The sequence below is a fragment of the Sebastes umbrosus genome, chromosome 12 (assembly GCF_015220745.1).
Source record: "Sebastes umbrosus isolate fSebUmb1 chromosome 12, fSebUmb1.pri, whole genome shotgun sequence".
Lineage (NCBI taxonomy): Eukaryota > Metazoa > Chordata > Actinopteri > Perciformes > Sebastidae > Sebastes > Sebastes umbrosus.
In genome coordinates this window covers 30,856,837-30,877,519 of record NC_051280.1, presented here as the reverse complement: position 1 = coordinate 30,877,519, position 20,683 = coordinate 30,856,837, and the positions used below count along the sequence as shown (strand labels likewise).

Here is a 20,683-nt window from a genome sequence, read left to right as displayed (position 1 = left end):
TAAAAGCTGATCTTTATTTAAGGGTTTTTTCATCAACAATATTTTCCAGTGTTTGAGGGCTTCAGTAGGCAACATGTTTTTTTGTATCATCATCACAAAAGTCACATAATAACCTTTCAGCATATTATAATTCAAGTGTTCTGAGAGAAAACTAGACTTCTGCTCCTCCTCATGGCTCTGTTTTCAGTCTTTAAAACATCTAGCCCGTGACGGGAGACTTTGGTCAATCACAGGTCATTTCGGAGAGAGAGCGTTCCTATTGGCTGTGCTCCGGCTGCTGGGCGGTGCTTGTTATTTCCTCAACAGATCTCAACATGGCTGCCGGGTCACAAACATTTTCATTTTACAGCTAAACACTACAAGATGATTCTGAGAAAAAAATAAACAGACTATGCATTGGAATAGTGATTTGGAGGTTGAATACCATGAACACCAAATAAATTTGGATCCGGTGTGATTTCACGACAAATCCTGTTCTTTGACTGGTTACAAACAGCTGACTGACAACAGGGAGTTATCAAACTAAACTGTCCTGAAATATTTAAATGGCTTTATAATCATTGTTTTCATATTTAACGATCTACTTTGAAGCATTTGTGACAAAACGGTTCAATTTCAGGACGTCATCCTGATCCAAAGCAGCCTGGAGCTTTGTATGATACCCTGGAAAAAAGACAGGAAGAAAAGACTTAGTTCATTCTTGTTTATTGATTATAGAAACCTTCAGTTTGTTCACACATCCCATCAGTAAAGTCTGTTAAATGACTCGTTACAATGATTTCACGTACAGATTCATTTTCATCCACACAATCAGTTTGTTTGAGCAGAATCTCAGCGATGTAACAGAGAATAATGATTTCCTTATTGATTATGATCATGATAATTACAGTTTCATTAAACATCTCAGTATCTCGTTTGTACGTCGATCTGGACGACAACATTTAGTCTGCCCAACAAATAAATGTGATTCTAGATATCTTTACAAAAAGTGGTGAGAACAGAATATCTATGATAAGAAATAAATCACTAGACCTTCCTTTAAGACCCGTGCAGTGGAAGAGAAACAACAACACACACACACACACATATATATATATACAAATATTCATCAAACATTTAGAGCACAGAGAAGTTCACATTTCATGCAACATCGTTCAACACCGGCCGTTTTGGTAGAATGTGACAATAGAATAGAAATAATTTAGTTTTTACTTTTGTACTTTCACTTCTTGGTAATAAACGTTCTTTGGTCAAAGTAGAGCCCGTAATGTTTGATTGACAGCTGATCTCTGTGCTGTGAAGACATGAAAAGAAAAATCAGCTCTGCAGCAACAATGATGGACACCAGATAAGTTTAAGAGTTAAAACACAGAATTAAACCCTTAAATGACTTCTGTCTATTTCAGTTTACACAACTCAGCAGTGGTTCCATAACCTGTAAGCCAAAGTCCAGCATAGAGAGGCTCAGTGAATGTGGTCTGGACTCTGTGGAGGAGAGTCATGGTTCCAGAGACGCTGTAGAAGGACAGAATACCTGCACTGTGATCCAGGTACACTCCTACTCTGGAGGACAGAGGACCTGAGACGGGAGTTTTGACATCGTTGTACCAAAATATATAACTGTTTTGGTCACAACGTAACGCCCAAGATTTGTCATTCCGTCCAAACCCACATTCATTCGGCCCCCCCTGCTCTCCTGATACTCTTGTATGCGACTGCTACATAAACTCCTCCCCCTCTCCTCTCCACCTCCCAGTAACAACGTCCAGTCAGACTCTCTCTACTCAGGACCTGATTAAATACAGTGAATCTGTCTGGGTGACTAGGATAAGACTGTTCTCTCATAAATGTTGCTTTTCTGTTCCCCTCAGATAATAACAGCCGTGTGTATGCTGTGTTTGGATCCAGTGTGATTTCTTGTGAATATTCTAAGAATCCAGCTCTGGTCTTGGGCTCTGGTTGTGACAGTAAAACATCCACTTCAGTCACTGTCTGTGAGACGTTTGTCCATTTCTCTCTCAGAACGTCCTGTAGTTTATCTCTGACTTCTGACACAGCCGCCGTCACGTCCTCAAAGTAGCTCAGAGGACGGATATTGATGCTGGATGAGTGTGTAGAGTCACTGAGTGGTGACAGTGAGGGGTAGTCGAGTAGAAACTGGTCGTGATCCTCTGTGTGTGACAGCAGCTTCAGCTCAGCGTCTCTCCTCTTCAGCTCAGTGATCTCCTGCTCCAGCTTCTCCTGAAGCTCTTTGACTCGACTCACTTCACTTTTCTGCTGGGATCTGACCTGCTGCTTCACATCACAGCTTCTTTTCTCCATGAGACGGATCAGCTCGGTGAAGATCTTCTCACTGTCCTCTACTGCTTTATCAGCAGAGCGATTGACAGCCTTCACCTCCTGTTGGAGCAGCTTCACATCTTTCTCTCTGTCCTGGATCCTCTGCTGGATGTTGAGTCGACTCACCTCCAGCTCTCTCTGCCTATCGGTCCTTTCTGCTGCAGCTGAGACGGTGTCGTGGCCTTTATGTTCATCCACAGAGCAGAGATAACAGATACACTGCCGATCAGTACGACAGAACATCTTCATCACTTCATCGTGACGAGAGCAGATGTTCTCCTGGAGCTTCTTGGAGGGCTCCGCCAGCTTATGTTTCTTGAATGGAGCTGAGTCATAATGAGGCTGGAGGTGTTTCTCACAGTAAGAGGCCAGACACACCAGACAGGACTTGAAGGCTTTCAGTTTCCTCCCAGTGCAGACATCACAGGCCACATCTTCAGGTCCAGCATAGCAGTGATCAGCAGGAGCAGCTTGGAGTCCAGTCTTCTTCAGTTTCTCCACTAAAACTGCTAACATAGTGTTTTTCAGCAGGACAGGCCTCGGTGTGAAGGTCTGCCTACACTGAGGGCAGCTGTAGATCTTCTTCTCATCCTCTCCATCCCAGAAGCTTTTAATACAGTTCATGCAGTAGCTGTGTCCACAGGAAGTAGCCACCGGATCCTTCAGTAGATCCAGACAGATCGAACAAGAGATTGCTTCCTGGTCCAGCTGAACTCCTTTCTGCGCCATTTCACCTCTCGGTAGCGACACTAGTTTGAGCTCTGATGTAATCATCATGTGTTATGTTGGTTACACCCACCTTCAAACTGTAGATCTGAAGGGAAGGGAACAAGGAAATAAATGGACCGGGTTATCAAGTTTTGCTTCATTCCAGAACGAGGAGCAGCACGACTGACTACGTCCCAAATCATATACTTTTCCTTTTTACTTTTAGTACACTGCAGCTGCCCTTACAAAGTACGTACTGTTACATGCAGTATACACATAACTGGGACATACTGGCTGTGTTTGAGAGCAGGAAGAGGAGGGAGGGGTTATCAAGGTTCATACCAGGAAGAGGCTCACTGAACAATAGAAGTCATTTCGATATAACCTCTATGCAGTAGCTCCAGATTAGCTCTGATATAGAGCAGGATTCATTGGCCAGGTGTAGCCCAGTTCTACGCTATATTTTTTAAAATGTCATTGTATGTTTTAAAAAAACATACAAGCCTGTAAATATTTAACATAAACACTGCAAACCCCTGTGTTTATAGTATAACTGTGTTTTTGTTGTCATATACACAGATTCTGTTCACTCATATCCCAGATTATAATGTTACATTGAATAATAGACGTCTTAAAGGGTTGTGCTTTATACACATTTTATCTTAAACTATGTCGTTAAAATTTAAGGATATCATTTTGAAAGATGTGTCACAATTCAAATATGAATTGAGAATTTGCACTGACATTAATTCCTCAAAGTAAGCATGCACAAAATATCCAGTAGTGACGCTCTACTCAGCTGCTGCACTGCGTGACCACCGAGACCATGACGCCTTGCCTTCTCTGCACCGACGGTGACTGTTCGGCCAGGACGGAGCAATCTGTTTTAATAACTCCATTACAAAATTCACAATTATTAGTTGCATTTTTGCCGTGCTCTTTTGGGCGTTTTGAGAATGCATGACGTCTAGCTCACTAGGTAGCTAGCTAGCTATAGAGTGCTACAGCAATGAGTCCTAAAACCTGGATATGAGTTAGTATTTTAGCACTTCTGGTTCTCTCGTCTGGAAGTCGGTGGGTTTGTTAGTTGCCTGAAATAAGGTCTGTGGTTAACACAAGGCTGAAGAGATTATCCTTTTGTTCTACGACAGGGTGACCATATTTTCAAACCCCCAAACCAGGACCCTTAAGTGCAACGCACATTCATTCATGGGCGCGCACATGCTAATATGCACGCCGTTTTCATCAGGATAGCCAACGTGGCGCACCTGTGGTGCATTTGAGCACGGAGTGGGATCAGAAAGAAGGCATTATAGGGGGGGTTCATTAGATCTAGCTAGAATCAGATTCTGATGTGCAAGATGCAAGTAAAATCATATCTAAAATTTAGTCCTCCACCGCTAACCTCTGGGACAGCTTACCTTTTCATATCAACAGCTCAGACAAACAGAATGATTTACATCGCTGCTGAACCTCTTTTTGCTGGTGTTTCATTAAGTTTATTTTCTGTTGTGCTGCAACTCCTTTACCGCTATTATGTGCACATTATTACCTCCTTCAAGGCCCGAGGTTATGTTTTCATCGGCGTTGGTTTGTCTGTTAGCAGGATTACTCCAAAAGTTCGCAATGGATTTGAATGAAATCTTTTGGAGGGCTGGAGTGTAGCACAATGAACAATCCATTAGATTTTGGTGGCGATCCGGATCATAATCTGGATTCAGGAATCTTTTTAAGAATTCCGATCAGCCTGAGCATTAAGACCACAGGGTATAACACATGCGCAGTCTATCTGATGAAACGTCGACCGCACCTCCCTCCTTCTTCGAGCAGAGAGATACGTGTGTGGATGTGTGGCGAGACATCGAGCTGCGACAGGATCTGCTGGCCGTCCGCGGTGAGGAAGAAAAAAAGAGTTAGATGACGGGATGAGAGACAACGTAGTGTGACATTATACAGACATAAGAAGGCTGCTGAATGAGAGAGGCTTCCACCGATACGTTACACGGAAACACACCGGGTTAATAACAACCCGACCACCTCACGGTACCGCCAGCTGTGAGCTGTGATCTGTTTTTAAAGTCAGGCACATTGGCAGAGGTCTGCGCTCTCCGAGTGCCAATCTAGTGTTTATTGTTTCTACTCTGTTCTTATTGTTGCTTGCTTTATTTTCATTGTCATCATGTACATGTTCAGCACTGCGGTTGTTTTTAAAAACGTGCTGAGAGAGATAAACACAAAAAGTGTCAAAAATGATGAATAGTGACCCTTCATTCATTCCAGGAACAAAAACAGGATGAATGTGAAATGCCATAAACCTAAGATGGTAAAAGGTGAGGGTCAACCAAGACCTACACACCACCCAGACACCCTGAAGACACTCTAATAATTAAAGACAGATGTGAGTTGTTTTTTGTCATCAAGTTTTCTCTATAAAACCTCCCTGGTCAAGACTTGTACAGCATCACTTGGGTAATACAATGCATTGTATTAATGTCACAAAAGTGTGAGGTTCTTATTTTGGATACCAGCAATTAAAAGGTGTTTCCACTGTTAAGAAAGAGACAATACAATATAATCAGTTTAAAAGATTTATTTAAACTGCGAAAATTATCACCATTAAAACAGATAAATAAAACCAGTTCAAACTGTGCTAATTGAAAAAAAACTACAATAAAATGTCCTTAAAATGGGGGTGCAAAGTCCAAGTGCACAGCGGGCAATAAATAGTTCAAGAAAGGGGAGTATTTGAGTCTAAAGATGTCAAGGGTGCAAGGGGGGTCCTGAGGCCGTCGGCTCCTCTGCTCCGGCCCTGCAGCTCTGCTGCAGCCCTTGTCGTCGTTGGCGCTACGGAGAGAAAACGGGAACCTCAGTGGCCAGCACACACAGTAGCAGCTCACACACACACCAGAGATTGCTTGGTTCACTTTCCTCTACTTAGCTTTTAGTAGGCGTTGAACCAAGCCTTTTCACTCCCGTCCAGCTCGTCCTGCAGCGGTTCGTCCGGTCCCTCGTCCTGGCCGCCCTGTCACTCTGTCGGCCGTGTTCCTGCAGCAGACCATACCGGTGAAGCTGCCTCGGTTCCAAACTCGCGTGTCCAGCTCCGCTTCCTCGTTCCTGCTGGTTCTCTACCTCGGTTCCTTCCCCCTGCACACCTGTCCATAATCAACTTAAAAAGAAGCCCAGCGTCTCTGTGTGTCAATCAATTAGTCACAGCTGTCTCTCACCAGTTAATCACCTTGATCCATAGTCCATTCCAGTTAAAAACAGCACAGTAAAACCAGATATGAAACGTAAAAACCCATGCCATAATAGAACGGGTAAACATGCAACACCACAACATCAATAAAAACAATATAAGAAATGCATATACACACTGAAGGAACTGGCCTTCTACCTCCGAGAGGTCAAGGCCCAGTTACGTGCTGGTTAATCTTGTGTGACAAAGAGAATTTCCAAACAGACGGGTTAAAGCATAATAATACAATTTATTCCGAACACTTAATGTTGCATAAGTAAAATAAAAGAGTTTACAGATATCTGGATCCAACCTACATGTCCCTGACAACATACAGTGCATGGGTCAGTTCGTGAAGTCTGAACCCCGAGCTCTCCCTGATCCAGTCTTTTATGGTTTACACAATATCAATAGTCATGAGGTGTGACGCGTGATGCCTCTGCTGCATTCCTCCTTCCTCGTTATCACCTTCTGGCTCCGTCCTCATGACCTTGGAACATAAAACATCATCTGCCACACTCCCCTCTTTTCTCACCCTTGACTCTATTCATAAAACATCCAATAGTGAGGCCTTTGTATGCATTTTTAGAGTATAATAAATCCAACAGATATTTTAGAGTATAATAAATCCAACAGACCCTCTTTTGAACTTAACTAAGTTCACCTACAGATAATGTTACATACAGATATATTTATTATACGCATAGATAATGTTACGTACAGATGTTTTAATTATAAGCATCATCATGTTACGTACAGATGTTTTAATTATAAGCATCTTCACACAACCTCTTCAGGATCAACATCTTCACTATCCCCCACCATTTCCAGGAGACCCTGTCTCTCCGCTTGGAACATGGCCATCTGATAAGGAGGAGGTGCATCCGGATGCTTTCGTTGCACAGCTGAAATGATCACACGCTCAGTGAGGTGGCGAATGCATGGAATACAACAACAACCACATAGTACTAAGCATCCACACACAGCAAGGATTGAGGAGAATAGAGATACCACCATGGACTTCCATTTCCCAAAGGTACGGTCTAACCAGTCGTTAATGGGGCTGTTGATACCTGAGTCATCGTGCATGGATTCAGACAGCGTCCGGAGCCCCTCTAGCGCCTTAGTTACAGTCCCGTCCGGCGCTGTATTGTTAGGGATGAAAATACAACATGAGTCTTGGAACATTGAGCATACACCGCCTTTCTCTGCCAGCAGCATATCTAATGCCATTCTATTTTGGATCACCATCAGTGACGTAGGAGCCATTTGTTCAGCTAGTCCGGCAATTGCATCACGGGTTAGATTAGTCAAACGGAGAACATTATAGTGGATGTAGTTAATGCGGTCAACATTTTTGTTAGGAGTGATAGGGATCAGAGCGCTCATTATAGGTATGTTTTCAAAACCTGCAGCTATTTGGTCAGCTAGTTTATATTCATTAGGGGAGCTACCTCACTACATCATTCTTTATAATCTTGGTTTAGCCTTCCCCCCCTTGTAGCCCACACCTTCCACCCTGCTTCTGAGTGAAAGCATTGTCTATTGTTAAAGAGTTACTTGTGATTAGCCAGTTTTAGCAGAGTGCAGAGGCGAGGATGATAAGTAATGTATCTAAACTAGTACAGTCTGTGCTTTCCCAGGTTATTCAGATTTATCTGAGTACACAAACTCTACACAAGGGTCATGGTATTTTCTCTCACATTCCCTAAAACATTTAAAATACATGACAAATCACATGAAGAAAGTTTGTACAGAAGAACGAGGACAAGAGAGGTAAACACAAATGCTACAGCAAACGCTACTAGCAGTTTGCCGTACTGCATGATGCTTCTAGTTTGTTTTCCTGCGCGCAACTGAAAAACTTTTATCTGGGTGATCCTATTTTATACTGGTTTGGGAAAGGAAGTGAAATTTCTCTCTGGTGGATTCTCCCCACCCCTGGTTTCTCTTTTTTATCTATTTTTATCTATTTTTGTCTATTTTTGTCTATTTTAGCATTTATTCTAAGCAACAATTTTTAATACAATGTGATATATAATGTTTTTCAAAAACCACCTAGATGAGTCCACCTAAACAACCATGTTAGCCTGATTTAACTGTAAATACAGGCAAGACCTTGTAACCTTCTTTCCCTTATGTGTATCTCATCACAGTCACAGTTTATACAGTATATGAAAAATAAAAAATTATACGTGACCCTCTTTTCACGTAGCCTGGGCTCCTTGTGGGGCTGCCTCCTCTGCTTCAGGTCCTGTCCTGCTGCTGGAGCACTGTGTTAGGTGCCACCAGTTGAGTCCTTTTCCTGCAAGCTGCACAGCTGTTGCAGTTCTGGCCAGAACCTTGTGTGGGCCTGTCCAACGTGGCTCCGACCACTTCCTCTTTAACACCTTCAACCAAAGGTGTTCCGGGGGTCCGGGGTCAGGTCCTGGAACGTCCTCTGTGACAGGGGTGACAGGTTTGTCACCTGTATAGGAGAGAGCTGACACAAGAGCATTAGCCTTCAAATAGTATGGTCTGTAACCGAGGTCAGGAAGGGGAAAGGGGTTTTGGGACGGCCCTGGGAAAGGTCGGCCACACGTAAGCTCAAATGGTGTGAGTCCTGTTATTGTGGATGATACACAGTGCCAAATTTGTGGTGTAGTCCCAGAGCCTTTTCAACAGATTGCAGGTCTTTATTTTTGAAATGTGAACCATTATCTGACCTGATCAATTTAGGAAACCCATGTTTCGGAATGTACTCATTCACCAGACATTTAATGACTGATTTTGCGTCCTCTTTTCCCGTAGGGTAGGCCTCAACCCAACGTGAAAATGCGTCCACAATTACTAGGAGGAATCTTTTCCCCCTAGCCCTTACTCCCATATCTGTGAAATCAATAAAGATTTCCTGTCCCGGGGCAGTGGGAGAAGGATGTTTTCCTGCCCTAGGAGTGATGGTAGGTCTGATGTTACATGTACTACATACGTCACACTTAGTCAAGAAGTCAGTTATAGTAGCATGTTTCCGGGGAATCCACCAGTGGCGGAGATCTCGTAACATCTGTTTGTGGCTTTTATGGTCAAGTCCATGAGTCTGAGTCAATATTGAGGACATCCAACAGGGGGGCATAACTATTTGATCTCCGTTATACCATATACCATCAAACTGTTCTATAGCTCCCTTATCTTCCCAGATGGTTCGTTCTGCTGCTGTGGCAGATTCTTGAGCTTGTATAATGGAGAAATCAGTTATCTCAGAACCGAGATCTGCTGTGGTCATGACCATCATAGTAGGTAAATACCCTGCCGCCTTTTTAGCGGCTGCATCAGCTGCTTCGTTTCCTATACTCTCTAAGTCAGTGCCCTGACTGTGTCCTTTCACTTTGATCACAGCTACCCTCTGTGGTAACTGGATTGCTTCCAACAACTCTTTCATCAACTCCTCATGAGCCATAGGTTTATTCTGACTAGTCTTAAAACCCGCTTGCACCCAGCCAGACATATCTCTGTGAATTGCATTGCACACATACGCAGAGTCTGTGAAAATATTCACTGCCTTCCCTTCCGCTAACCGCAGAGCACAAACTACAGCCGTAAGTTCTGCTGCCTGAGCAGATTGTTTCCCATCAAGAGGTAACACATTATATGTCAGCCTTTGGCCTTCATATGTAAATGAGAAAATGTCCTGTAAATGATCTGCTAAGGGCAGGCAAAAGAAGGTGTTAGCCAAATCTATACATGTGAAAGATGTATGGGCTGGGGTGAGCATCGAGAGAGCAGAGTGGGGGTTCGGTACTGGAGAACAGGAGTCAAAACCAGCTCATTGATGGCTCTTAAATCATGAGCCATTCTGTATGAGCCGGAGGGTTTGATTACTGGCAAAATGGGAGTGTTCCACTGAGAGTAAGATTTTCTTAATACTCCCGCCTTTATCAGTCCTTCAATCGTAGGGGAGATACCCTGGGCTGCTTCCACTTTATGCTTATACTGAGGTCTCCAGATAGGGCAGTAAGTCTTCATCTCGAAAGTTACCGGTTCCATGCTGCACCTGCCAACATCAAAGGGGCCCGTAGACCACAGTGAGGAAGGGAGAGCTGCCAACATGGAAGTGGCTCCTTCGCCATCTAACATCTCCCTACCGTGGTGGCGTGTTAGTAACTCATGTTTGCAAATACCTGACACTGCATTGTAAAAGGAGAGTCTATATATGTTAGAGGATGGTGAGATTGAAACCCCCAAAAGGGAAATGGGAACCCAGTCTGTCAGAGCGACTGCTGCTTTAACCATGGGGCCTAAGTCTTTAGCCTGATGTTTTGGAGCTATGGCTAGGGACACATGGGGAACAGCTTCTTCTGACATGCGATACCATTGTTCTTGTGCTGGGGTTAGTTTTACTGCGGCTGCTACTCCTGCTGGTGCTATATAAACATCTCTTACTCCTATCCCCCAGGTTGTATCTAACAGGTTCTGTTGGAACTCATCTTGATACGTAAGATCATTATTTCTGTCATAATTCAGAGTGCAGTGGGGAGGATCGGGAACAGGGAGGTAAGGGTGTAGAGCCCTAATCCATGGTTGCCACATGTTATAGAAGTCAATCAGAGGGTTTCTGTCGGCTAGCAGGACCCAATATATGTCCGCACAGGATGGTGGGGCATCAGGTGAGGTATCAGGACTCAACATGCACATGCGATCAGCACTGGAGGGCGAGGAGCACACCATTTTTTCTCCTCCGGGGAAACTCACTATCACAGCTTCTGGTGAACAATGTACAGAAGCCCCCAGTGCTGCCAAAACATCTCTTCCCAGGAGATCACGTGGACAATCAGGTGCATACAAAAAGGGGTGCTCCATCACCTGTCTCCCAAGCCGGACAGGAAGGGGAACAGTAAAAGGCAGTCTTTGTTCAGTGCCGGAAAATCCCAAAACGGAAACATAGTGAGAGGAAAGGGAACACATAGGTTCAGCTAAGGTGGAGTAACGTGCTCCCGTATCCACCATGAACCATCTTCGTTTTCCGTTCACTGTCAACTGGAGACAGGGCTCTGCCAGCCCCTGTCCCTCCATCTCCGTCGGGCACCCCTATGGGAACATTCCTGGTGTATATGGACCAGGTGGAGGTCCCTGCGCAGAGTACCCGCTGTATGCCTGCATTGGAGCTAGCTGTTGGTTTGGTGGAGTCTGTATTGCTGGCTGATATGACTGCTGTGGAGGCCCTCTCATCTGCTGTTGTTGTTTCTGAGGACAGTCACGTGCCCAGTGATCCGGGTTTCCGCAGATGTTACAACTGCCTCCTCTTGGTTGGGCATACCTCCTCCCCCTGCCTCCTCCTCCTCTCCCTCTGCTTCTATTCCGTCCTTCATGATAAGGGGGCCGCTGATATGAGGGCTGCTGAAAAGGCACATGATACTGGGGTGGATATGTAGCCTGTGGCTGGCCCTGCAGTGGATCAGGATTCTGTGGCGGGGCTGGAGCTGGTGCTACATTTTGAGCCATCTGGGTATCTTTTTCTTTCCCTCCCTTTTTTTTATCTGTCGCACGAGTCCGTGCATCTGCCAACTGTAATTTAGTCAACTGAGCTACCATCTCTTTTAATGACTCATTTTCCTCTTCCTCCTCCTTGGTTTCTGCATCCTGATGATGGCAGAAATGTGTTTCCCATCTTGATGATTTTGCCCCTGCCATATCTGGATTCTCTTGCATCTTTCTCTTAACTCCTTCCGGAGCATGTTTTAACAGAGCTATTCTGAACAGAGACTGCTGTGATTCTTTATCTGGGTTCACCCCCGTAGCCCCCGCCCACTCTGTCTTTGCTCTTTCTATGAACGTGCGTCCACTCTCCCCGTTCTTAATCTTAAACACCAAGCTGTGGAGCTTGCCCGCTGGTATGGGATACTTTTGTCTAATAGCATTACCGAAGGAGGTAGCGTAGGGGTTAAAGTTCCAAAGTACCACCTAACACTTGAAACAATGGTGCCATAACTTCGTTTGTATAATCACTGTCCTGTGGGGTTGGTACCGGACTAGGGGTAGGAGGAGGATAAGGAGGGGGGTTGGGATGTGGGCCAGGTGGGTACTGCTGATGGAGGGACATGTAATGTGGCGGCTGGCTAGTATGTGGGTTTGGTGGTGGGGGTGCGCTAGGACTGGGTGAGGGTTTCACTAGTGGTTTTGCTTCAGCGGTTTTTGCGTGGGTGGCTTTCGTCTGGCTGCCTAAGGCTGATAGTGCAGCCATCTGTATCACATTATATTTTACCAATTTACTTGCCAACTCGTCTTCTTTCTTCCTCAATTTCCTCCTTACAAACATATGTCCCTTTTCTTTGTCTTGTCTTGCTTGCAGCAGCTTTCTATGAACCACCTGTATTAATGCTCTCATCACTGGCATGAATTTGGCTTCACTTCCCGTGGCTGGAAAATGCCCTTCCTTCACTGTCATGTTATACCACTCATCTAGGTCTTGAGTCTCTTTATTTCTAGTCTTGGGATCAAATGTACAGATTACATTGGTCTTAACTTTAGCCCATTGCTGTCCAAATGATAAACGGGGAGGCCCACAGCCACCCCGTTCCTCACAGTCTTTGTCACATTCTCCGTCCATTCTGTCCAGTACTATTTCACACAGGTTTATTCAGTTTATGACAGTAACTAGATTCAGAGTAAATGGGTCGCTATGCCCCTCGCTGTGATCCTACCAACATAAGCTTCTACTGGACACTTTGATGTTCCAGCGATGTTGGCCCAGTATCAACAGTAAGTTTTAATTTTCCTCTGAATACTAGTTATTAATGTACACTCATACAGTTTTTATTACTAAACGGGCAGCTTTCCTCCTCTTAGTCTTTACCAAAAGGGCAGCTTGCTCCCCTAAATTAATTCAGCTTTCCTCCTTTTAGCTCTACTAAAAGGGCAGCTTTAATTCAGCTTTCCTCCTTTCAGCTTTACTAAAAGGGCAGCTTTAATTCAGCTTTCCTCCTTTTAGCTTTACTAAAAGGGCAGCTTTAATTCAGCTTTCCTCCTTTTAGCTTTACTAAAAGGGCAGCTTTAATTCAGCTTTCCTCCTTTTAGCTTTACTAAAAGGGCAGCTTTAATTCAGCTTTCCTCCTTTTAGCTCTACTAAAAGGGCAGCTTTAATTCAGCTTTCCTCCTTTCAGCTTTACTAAAAGGGCAGCTTTAATTCAGCTTTCCTCCTTTCAGCTTTACTAAAAGGGCAGCTTTAATTCAGCTTTCCTCCTTTTAGCTTTACTAAAAGGGCAGCTTTAATTCAGCTTTCCTCCTTTTAGCTTTACTAAAAGGGCAGCTTTAATTCAGCTTTCCTCCTTTTGGATTTACCAAAAGGGCAGCTTTAATTCAGCTTTCCTCCTTTTAGCTTTACTAAAAGGGCAGCTTTAATTCAGCTTTCCTCCTCTTGGATTTACCAAAAGGGCAGCTTTAATTCAGCTTTCCTCCTCTTGGATTTACCAAAAGGGCAGCTTTAATTCAGCTTTCCTCCTCTTGGATTTACCAAAAGGGCAGCTTTAATTCAGCTTTCCTCCTCTTGGATTTACCAAAAGGGCAGCTTTAATTGAGAAAGTCTTTACTTCTGCAACATTTATCACTACAAAGGAGATTCAGCACAACAAGAGAGATAATTTAGAGTAAGCCAATATGCAGAGTTCGATAAAACAGGTTCTGCTCACCTTTAAGATTTCAGGGATCCCTTTCTCTCTCTCGCCGGTCTGTCCGTCCTTTGGACACGCTTCTCAATGCCGAAGATCACGTCGGGGTCACCAATTGAAGGAACTGGCCTTCTACCTCCGAGAGGTCAAGGCCCAGTTACGTGCTGGTTAATCTTGTGTGACAAAGAGAATTTCCAAACAGACGGGTTAAAGCATAATAATACAATTTATTCCGAACACTTAATGTTGCATAAGTAAAATAAAAGAGTTTACAGATATCTGGATCCAACCTACATGTCCCTGACAACATACAGTGCATGGGTCAGTTCGTGAAGTCTGAACCCCGAGCTCTCCCTGATCCAGTCTTTTATGGTTTACACAATATCAATAGTCATGAGGTGTGACGCGTGATGCCTCTGCTGCATTCCTCCTTCCTCGTTATCACCTTCTGGCTCCGTCCTCATGACCTTGGAACATAAAACATCATCTGCCACACTCCCCTCTTTTCTCACCCTTGACTCTATTCATAAAACATCCAATAGTGAGGCCTTTGTATGCATTTTTAGAGTATAATAAATCCAACAGATATTTTAGAGTATAATAAATCCAACAACACATGATAAAACCCATAATAAATAAACGTGCAATACTGGATCAAGTGATTAAACAACTGCATCTCCCTGTGACATTAACAAGTTTAGATTCAAGGAAAGGCAGAGGTTCTGTAGGACATCTGAAGCTCAAATGTGTCCATCATTTTAGGTCATCAGCCTGAAAACCCACAGTAGTCATCATGGTAAAAAAGTGTTATTAAGTTTTCTCAAAGTCTGCTGTTTTATGGAAAAGAAGCATGAACTACAAGATTCTCACTTTTATTGTAGATTTGTTAAAAAGAAAAAGCAGTAGGAAGAAATTCCCCAAACTTCCAGTTATCCAACAGCATTTTAAGCATGGGCTCTAGTTCTTTAGTTTGCTCAGATAATGAAATGAAGAAGCTCTTCCACCCCAACAGATATGTGTTTGAGGCTTTGGAGCTCTGAACAAACTGGAAAAGGAGAACACTACATAGACCTGACTCTTTCTATGTTGTTGTCTTTAGTCAAAGAGCGTTAAACTGAATCAGAAACCAGCATCTCTGCCGACACCAACGTCAAACAGAAGCGAGTGTCAGAAACAACTTTATATACAGCTTTGCCAGACACACGCACACACACACACACACACACACACACACACACACACACACAAAGCATCCTATTGGATGATTGCATCCTGCAGTAATCAGGCCGTCATCTGTGTCAGCTGTAGCGCCACCTGTCTTCACTCTGGAAGTATTCAGTGCCGTCTGGTGATCCACCTCATTGTGGCTCTTGTAATTCATTTTACACCAAAATCCAAGAGATTTGATGAATACACACTTTAAATCAATCTCATGTATTACAACAACAAAATAAATGCACATAAAGAAAGAGATGTAAATATCTAAAGAAAGAGATGTAGAGTCCATGTGGCAAGAAGGTTTCATTCATGTATCCAAAACAGTTTAAAAAGCCATAAATCCACAACAATTGTGTTTAAATCTGCATAATACTGTTTGAATAAAGAACAAACAATAGTCCCGTTTGTGTGCTCTCCAGGTTGCTCAGAGAATCACCAAAGCACCACAGCTGTGGTTATACAGAGGAGACAACAAGCCCATGGAAATAAAACTTTCTGATAATAATGATAGTCATTAATTAATTGATAAAATGTGACATGAATTGATATTTTGTGTTTTAATTTTATTTAATTTATTTACTTTTGTTTTGTATTACTTCCCTTATTTACAATATATGGACTTGTGATTGTGTTCAATAACTATGATAACAAAATCCTCAAGTCACAACTTTCTTTCAACAGTTTTTGTTGTTATAAAAGTTTTGAGCCGGCCTGGAAATAAGTTATGTTACCTTTTAGTTTTAAACTTTTTTTCCTTTTTTTTAACAGAGACTGACTCTAAACATGAACACTGGACTTTGTGGTGTTTCAGGAGGAAAACTGCCTCAGTTATTCTCTCATAGTCACATTTCCTCCATCAGCTTTGTATGATACCCTGGAAACAAGACAGGAAGAGAAGACTTAGTTCATTCTTGTTTATTGATTATAGAAACCTTCAGTTTGTTCACACATCCCATCAGTAAAGTCTGTTAAATGACTCTTGTTACAATGATTTCACGTACAGATTCATTTTCATCCACACAATCAGTTTGTTTGAGCAGAATCTCAGCGATGTAACAGAGAATAATGATTTCCTTATTGATTATGATCATGATAATTACAGTTTCATTAAACATCTCAGTATCTCGTTTGTACGTCGATCTGGACGACAACATTTAGTCTGCCCAACAAATAAATGTGATTCTAGATATCTTTACAAAAAGTGGTGAGAACAGAATATCTATGATAAGAAATAAATCACTAGACCTTCCTTTAAGCCCCGTGCAGTGGAAGAGAAACAACAACACACACACACACATATATATATATATATATACAAATATTCATCAAACATTTAGAGCACAGAGAAGTTTACATTTTCATGCAGAGAAATATCAGTTCAGGTGAACAAAGATCATCATGAGCAGTGAAACAGACACAGGAAGGAGCTCCACCTGAAGACACTCACACATTTACAGAACAACTCATGAGAAGATGTCAAAGCAAAGAGTGTAGAAGCAAAGAGACGCAACTCTGCTGCTTTTTTGACAACAGGCGCTGCCGCCATTTTGGACTGAAAACACTTCTTATATTCATAATATTTTAGTGTTCAACACCGGCCGTTTTGGTAAAATGTGACAATGTGACAATGGAACAAACAATTGACTTCACTTCTTGGTAATAAACGTTCTTTGGTCAAAGTAGAGCCCGTAATGTTTGATTGACAGCTGATCTCTGAGCAGTGAAGACATGAAAAGAAAAATCAGCTCTGCAGCAACAAGAGTTAAAAGTATTTCAGTTTTATATTAAAGCATGTGTATCAAAAGCATTCATCATATAAGTGATGTGTAACAATATATACATAGTTACAAAGTTGATGTCATCACTGACGTTGTTGCTGCTGTGTTTATTCCTAGATGGAGTGTTAATGGAGCAGCTACAATGTTAGCATAGCCTGGCAGTGATCGATCCGAACTCCGTTCAGAAAACAAGCATTTAAAAAGTTGTTTGCTCGTCGTCTTACGGACAGACCTGACAAAGCATGAATTCGGTCTTTTTACTAATCAACATCATAATGTCGTTATTTCGGCATCATTTTTATCCGTTTTTTGCAATTAAATCACAGCACAGTGTGTTTATTTTGGGTTTATACCACAATAGCGACGTGTGGCTTGCTAATTTGCTTCTTGCTTGGTGTGAATGCACGGTAACACAATACGAAGCACAACGTAGCGTAACTTAAACAAACATAAACAACAGCACGATGTAATGATTCAATGAACCGCTGACACAATCCCCAGAAAACGTGAACACTTCTGTCTATTTCAGTTTACACAACTCAGCAGTGGTATCATAACAAAGAAGCCAAATTCCAGCATAGAGAGGCTCAGTGAATGTGGTCTGGACTCTGTGGAGGAGAGTCATGGTTTCAGAGACGCTGTAGAAGGACAGAATACCTGCACTGTGATCCAGATACACTCCTACTCTGGAGGACAGAGGACCTGAGACGGGGGTTTGGACATTGTTGTACCTAAATGTATAACTGTTTGGGTAACAATATAACGCCCAAGATTTGTCATTCCATCCAAACGCACATTCATCCCCCCCTGCTCTCCTGATACTCTTGTATGCGGCTGCTACAGAAACTCCCCCTCTCCTCTCCACCTCCCAGTAACAACGTCCAGTCAGACTCTCTCTACTCAGGACCTGATAACGTCCAGTGAATCTGTCTGGGTGACTAGAATAAGACTGTTGTTGTCTCATTACTGTTACTTTTCTGTTCCCCTCAGATAATAACAGCTGTGTGTGTGCTGTGTTTGGATCCAGTGTGATTTCTCGTGAATACTTTAAGAATCCAGCTCTGGTCTTGGGCTCTGGTTGTGGCAGTAAAACATCCACTTCAGTCACTGTCTGTGAGACGTTTGTCCATTTCTCTCTCAGAACGTCCTGTAGTTTATCTCTGACTTCTGACACAGCCGCCGTCACATCCTCAAAGTAGCTCAGAGGACGGATATTGATGCTGGATGAGTGTGTAGATTCACTGAGTGGTGACAGTGAGGGGTAGTCGAGTAGAAACTGGCCGTGATCCTCTGTGTGTGACAGCAGCTTCAGCTCAGCGTCTCTCCTCTTCAGCTCAGTGATCTCCTGCTCCAGCTTCTCCTGAAGCTCTTTGGCTCGACTCACTTCACTTTTCTGCTGGGATCTGACCTGCTGCTTCACATCACAGCTTCTTTTCTCCATGAGACGGATCAGCTCGGTGAAGATCTTCTCACTGTCCTCCACTGCTTTATCAGCAGAGTGATTGACAGCCTCCACCTGCTGTTGGAGCAGCTTCACATCTTTCTCTCTGTCCTGGATCCTCTGCTGGATGCTGAGTCGACTCACCTCCAGCTCTCTCTGCCTCTCGGTCCTTTCTGCTGCAGCTGAGACGGTGTCGTGGCCTTTATGTTCATCCATTAAGCAGAGATAACAGATACACTGCTGATCAGTACGACAGAAAATCTTCATCACCTCGTCGTGACGAGAGCAGATGTTCTCCTGGAGCTTCTTGGAGGGCTCCACAAGCTTGTGTTTCTTTAACGGAGCTGAGTCATAATGAGGCTGGAGGTGTTTCTCACAGTAAGAGGCCAGACACGCAAGACAGGACTTGAAGGCTTTCAGTTTCCTCCCAGTGCAGACATCACAGGCCACATCTTCAGGTCCAGCATAGCAGTGATCAGCAGGAGCAGCTTGGAGTCCAGTTTTCTTCCGTTCCTCCACTAAATCTGCTAACATGGTGCTTTTCAGCAGGACAGGCCTCGGTGTGAAGGTCTGCCTACACTGAGGGCAGCTGTAGATCTTCTTCTCATCCTCTCCATCCCAGAAGCTTTTAATGCAGTTCATGCAGTAGCTGTGTCCACAGGAAGTAGTGACCGGATCCTTCAGTAGATCCAGACAGATCGAACAAGAGATTGTTTCCTGGTCCAGCTGAACTCCTTTCTGCGCCATTTCACCTCTCAGTAGCAACGACTGTCTGAGTTTCACTTCCTGAGAACTGACACTAGTTTGAGCTCTGACGTAATCATCATGTGTTATGTTGGTTACACCCTCCTTCAAACTGTAGATCTGAAGGGGAGGGAACAAGGAAGTAAATGGACAGTGGAGCTGTCTGTGTGTGAGAGCAGGAAGAGGAGGGAGGAGTTAACAAGCTGTGATTCATTCCAGGACGAGGAGCAGCACGACTGACTACGTCCCAAATCACATACTTTTCCTTTTTACTTTTAGTCCATGCAGCTGCCCTTACAAAGTACGTACTGTTACATGCAGTATCGGGACATACTACTTTGCTTTGAACTTTGACCCTCTTGCTCATATATCTGCTGTGCAGAGGATTGTGGGTCAGAACAGCCAGAAAAGCATGCTGGCTTTCATTCTGTAAAATGTGACCAGATGTAGTAGGACATCCTGGTAGTTTTGGCATACTGCATTTGATCTACTATGTATTGGGACATGAAAAATATTTTTTTCTGGCATACTAAGTAGTATGGTAGTATGGGTATTGGAACGCACAGTATGTTTCCTCATTTACAAACGGAGCCTCGGTTCAAACCTGCTCCACATTTGAAAACATTTCAGCTTTCAGTTGTAAAATATTTCTTGGCTCCTCAGGCTTTGGTGATGGCTCCACATTTCTCATAAAGTCTTCCTCACCCGGGACAGAAACCCGGTGTGGGCAACGGACTGCTGTACGGGCAGCCGTTTACAGACAGACTAGTGACACATTACACACACTCCTGAGGCTACAGTGATTGTTTTTAAGAAATCTCATAAGCCATTGTTTTACTGCATCATTTTTCGTTTTAACAAAATTGCCATTTTGGGGGAAAAAAACAAACAAACATATTTCAGGCATGACAGGCGCACTGAAGGGATGGGAAATATTCAAAAGAAAAAGGAAAATAGGTGAAATGTGTACAGGAACTAAAAACAGGTGCAGCAGGACTGTACTAGCATATGAATGATGTCAGAGCGGCTGCTGTTAAAGAGTGAAGTTAAACAGTTTCAAGGCCACAAAGTCGTCGTTGCTTTTTGTTTTAAGTCATGACGCAGAGGTGTCGCTATTTTGCATGGCAGCAAAGTGAATGTTGACAATGGCTGTATCTGTGGAGGTGTGAGGCTTCCCCGGAGGTCACAGCTCTTATGGACTATTTTTAAGACCACGTCCACATTAAGCTGGCTACATTTGAAAACAGTCTTCTCCTCTGTGAGGATGGAGAGCAGGACGCAGATGGACGTTTAACTAGCTGAGACTCAGCACAGTAACTGGGCTCTCACAAGAAGAGACTTTTATCTGCCTCTCAGTTGTTTTGGTGCATTTTTCACATAAGTTTTCAGATTTATCTGCCTCAGTGTGGACGTAATGCAAGTCTTTTTTAATTGTTGTCCCACCAATATCGGACGTTGGCACGCCTGTACTCATCCCTCCCCCATTTCTCACCTCCAGGTGATGAGTTCAACCAATGGGGAGCTGAATACAGACGACCCCACTGCAGGACACTCCAACGCACCAATCACAGCCAAGTTT

At 43.4% G+C, this 20,683-nt stretch overlaps 1 pseudogene; it reads right to left on the bottom strand.

Annotated features, from left to right (window-relative positions):
* Positions 1-1,149: 1,149 nt before the first annotated feature.
* LOC119499258 lies at positions 1,150-19,107 on the bottom strand (annotated as a pseudogene).
* Between the last annotated feature and the right edge of the window lie 1,576 nt (positions 19,108-20,683).